This window comes from Micropterus dolomieu, linkage group LG18, assembly GCF_021292245.1.
Source record: "Micropterus dolomieu isolate WLL.071019.BEF.003 ecotype Adirondacks linkage group LG18, ASM2129224v1, whole genome shotgun sequence".
Classification (NCBI taxonomy): Eukaryota; Metazoa; Chordata; class Actinopteri; order Centrarchiformes; family Centrarchidae; genus Micropterus; species Micropterus dolomieu.
In genome coordinates, this window is record NC_060167.1 from 38,132,177 (window position 1) to 38,136,306 (window position 4,130).

A 4,130-nucleotide genomic window follows, 5' to 3' on the forward strand; every position below is an offset into this window, starting at 1 on the left:
CCCTACCTACCACGCAAAGACTTTGAAAGAGTAATACATGCATTTATAACGTCTCGTCTCAACTACTGTAACTCTTTGTATGTTGGAGTGGATCAGTCATCTCTCCATCGGTTATAGTTAGTCCAGAATGCAGCAGCCCGACTTCTAACAGGACCCAAAAAGCGTGAGCACATTACCCCTGTTTTAGCCTCACTCCACTGGCTTCCTGTCCGCTTTAGGATTGATTTTAAGATTTTATTGCTTGTTTTTAAAATTTTAAATGGGTTGGCACCTTCCTATTTATCAGAACTTTTACATGTACACACTCCGGTCGAAGCACTGAGGTCATCCAATCAGATGCTCCTTGATGTCCCCAGATCCAGGTTAAAAACTAAAGGTGACCGAGCCTTCTCAGTAGCTGCTCCTAATCTTTGGAACACTTTACCTGTTCAAATAAGAAATGCCCAAACTCCTGACACTTTCGAATCCTTGCTAAAGAGCTATCTTTATTCATTGGCCTTCAAACAGAGTTGAGTAGTGACATTTATTTTATTTTTTACTTTTTCTACTGTTGTCATGTATGTTTGTAGTCTATTGTGGAAAGCACTTTGGTCAACTAGTGTTGTTTTTAAATGTGCTATATAAATGAACTTGAACTTTAAGCTTTTAATGAGTTCTGCCTTAAGATAAAAGGCTAATGCCAGCAAGCTAATGCTAGCATGCTAAATCCGGAGGAAAACAGTGTTAGAAACGCTGTCCTAACAGCATGTTACTCAGCTCTTATATCAGGTTGCCATCTTAGTAGACGTAACGTTATACCCCCCACACACAGCTAATGTCTGTCTGTATTTTAGCTTTCTAAGTTGTTTTTCTGTTGATTATTTTGTGTTTTTGTTTCATGCTTACTTGAAAGTTTGAACTGACCCATTTAAATGGCTGACATACTGACCACCAAACCAAAAATGTTCCTGATTTTCATTTCAGAAATCTGGTCACCTTACAATGTAAGTTTGCAAAAGTGACATTTTGCCTTGCCTTAATTCACAGGAAGTGGCCCACCTCCTGCACAACTCCGAGGGAAAGTGCAAGCGCCATCATGCTGAGCAAGGGTAAGATTTACTGAATAGGAATGCATTGTACTTTATAAAACAGGGTTTCTGCTGGGTCTTAAAAAAGTTTAAATATCAAAATTGAAGGCCTTAAAGTCTTAAATTGTTCTAGGTCTTCTGTCTAGGTCTTAATTTTCCAACGTCCTTGTAACACTAACACTAATGCTCATTGAAATGCTCCCGCAGTGCTTGAGAATGTTTGTTACTCTCTTGGTGCTGTAGTTCGCTGGTCCAAATATAATTCGCTGTATTACGACTACAAAGACCAACATGCGGCTGTTGTGTTATTGCCGCGAGTCTCTTTCTACAAAAATTTCACACAATCATTAATGATTTTCAGTAAGCTATGATAACACTAAACACATTGCTGTCTCCCTCTCCTCATTCTTCAAAGGACGAGTGAATGTGAGAGGGAGAAACCGTCAGAAAGTGACGGTGAAAATTAGTGGAGGAAAAGATTAACATTAAGTTGTCAGGTTACAGCTCTGTCCTGTGATGTACATCTTGATAGTTAAATTACACTAAAAAAAGGACTGTGTTGACCACAGAGGTTAGTAATGTTAAAGCAAGTTTGGGATGTAAACTAGTCTTTAAGCTAGTGAGGAGGTTATTCTTTTGGATCTTAATGTACAAAGGAAATGCTTGTAATTATACAAGAAGGGGGTTCTCATGTTGCCTATTTTTTATGTTAATTTATACAAATGTATAAAGCTAAAGTAAGACACAAAAGGTAAACATGAACAATCCTATCTGTAATAATTCTGAGGTCATATTAACAGTTTTTTCCATTAGGAGGTGGTGAGGCTCAAAACAGCTTGGTGCTCACCATGAATTTAAAATCATTGTGGAGAGCATCAAAACTAATCATATGAATTTTCCCAAATCTAATGGTTATAATTCAAACCCACTTATTTATCAACTTTAGCTTTTGAGGTGTAGTTCATTCAAAATCTACTTACTTATTATTCACAGATGTGGTAATAACAATGTTCCAAAATTATGTGGAATTTCGTTTATTTGCAAAAATTTATTGGGGGATGACCACCAAACCCCCAACACAAAAGTACCATCTTAATTTTTTACATTATACCACCCTGTGAAAGCATAATCCCCAAGGACAGTATTTTTATTATTATTTGTAAATGGACCTGTTTTTCACCTCCCTGGACTTCTCTTCTCCCTGCAGTCACTTACAGACACACCTTTACCTCTGGTCCCTCACTGCAAACACTCTGGCTTTCCCCGCCTCTCTCTGTCTGCTCCCCTGAGTTTCTCCATCAGCAGTAGGTTATGTTTTATAAAGTAGCCAAAAAGACACAGAACTCGTGTTTTTTTTTTTTTTTTTCTGGACATTTCCATCCATTATCCTTTTTCACGGCAGCAGGTGCCAGCTTGTTATTTACATTGCTTATCAATGTCATCGTCCATCCCGGTGTTTCATTGTAGACATCACTCAACCCTAATTTGAATACATTTACTCTGCAAGTAATGTTATGACTGCATTTCCTTTGTATGTTTCTTTGTCATGATATAGGTCTTAAATTTCATTCATAGTGGTCTTAAAAAGGTCTTAAAAAGTCGTAAATTTGACTAGGTGAAACCTGCAGAAATAAAAGTAAATAGTTATTTTGATTGTTGTTTGACCGTACTTTTGTTTTTACAGACTGTGCTTACTTTATAATGAAGTGGTCACATCCTTTTTGGTCTCTGGATGTACATGATGTGGCTTATGATGCCATTGTGTTTAAGTAGCAAACTTTTTACTGTGTTTTTTTGTTTTATTTTTTTTGTATTGTGGCTATGCTATTTATTTAGAACACTAAATGTTGACCCACTGTGAGACAGTAAACAGGAACTTCTGGTACAGTCGACCACATGTTGCTGCTAGGGTGACAGCCTTTAAGAGATCTGCCCGGTGTTGATCGAGAAGGAAGCAGGTAAGATTTGTTGGATTAGATTCATTGTTGGTCAGTGTGACATTATTTTTCAGTGAGATGTATTGTTTCCCCCAGGCTGTGAGACTTTAGAACAGTGCTGAGGATGAATCCGAGTCAGTACTCGGATTCATCCTAAGCACTGCTTAATGAAACATAGTTTATAGTTCATTTCTCTTTCATTCTGTTATTGTTTTTGTTAACTTTAAGTTGTCTGCTTTGCTGCAGAAGTGAGTTACAAACTTAAATGAGAATGAAAACCTACCTTGTGAGCATGCAGTACTGATTGTATGTTCTGTTTGTGTTTACAGCTGTTCAAAGTGAGGCAGAGTGTACTGGCAGAAGATGAAGTGGTGTTCTGAATGGCGTCACTATGGATCTGATGTTGTAAGGAAGATGGCAGCTTTGAAGGGGGTGTCACGGTGGTTTGTGCGAACCCCAAGTTTCCGCAGCCAGGAGCTCACTGACCTTTGTGGCACGCTGCAGACAAGGCTGGAGGCTAATCCAAAGTACAAAGCACTGCATCACAGTGGACAGACATTTCATCCTGCAGCCCAGCATTAGATATGTTTTGTAAATGGTTTGTAAATAGTTTTTCACATTTGCCTTTTTCATTAATGAATTTCTCATGTTCCTCATAAATTCATGTTCTAATAGTGAAGGCCAACAGCATGAATACAACATGTAAGATATCACCTGAATATAGTCTTCAGTAAATGCAGTATTTATTTAATACAGGGTTATTAATTATATAAATTATTGGGTGTGAATGCTGCAAGCAATTAGGAATCGATGGCTATTATTCTGAATTTTGATAACCTTCATACACTTCAAGATATTCAAGGTTTTCCAGGCATTTTTCCCCATTCAAGTGGATGGACAGAACATTCAAAATTCCATTTTCACCCTTTTTCAAGGTTTTTTTCAACTGTCAACTACTTAATCATACTTTCAGCTAGAAACTCCATTCAAAATGGAAAAGATTCCACATCTTTCCTTCTTTCTTCATATTATTCAACTTTCAAATCCATATCATTCAAACTCACTGATCTTCAATCTCTTCCCACCAATTCATACCTTCACGCAGAAACGTCATTCCACCTTTAAA

General features: G+C 37.5%; 1 long non-coding RNA gene across 1 annotated transcript; it reads left to right on the forward strand.

Annotated features, from left to right (window-relative positions):
- Positions 1-942: 942 nt before the first annotated feature.
- LOC123956918 lies at positions 943-3,691 on the forward strand. The gene is made up of 3 exons (XR_006821671.1): positions 943-1,088; positions 2,904-3,025; positions 3,334-3,691. It is a non-coding gene; the product is annotated as an uncharacterized LOC123956918 (long non-coding RNA).
- Positions 3,692-4,130: the final 439 nt, after the last annotated feature.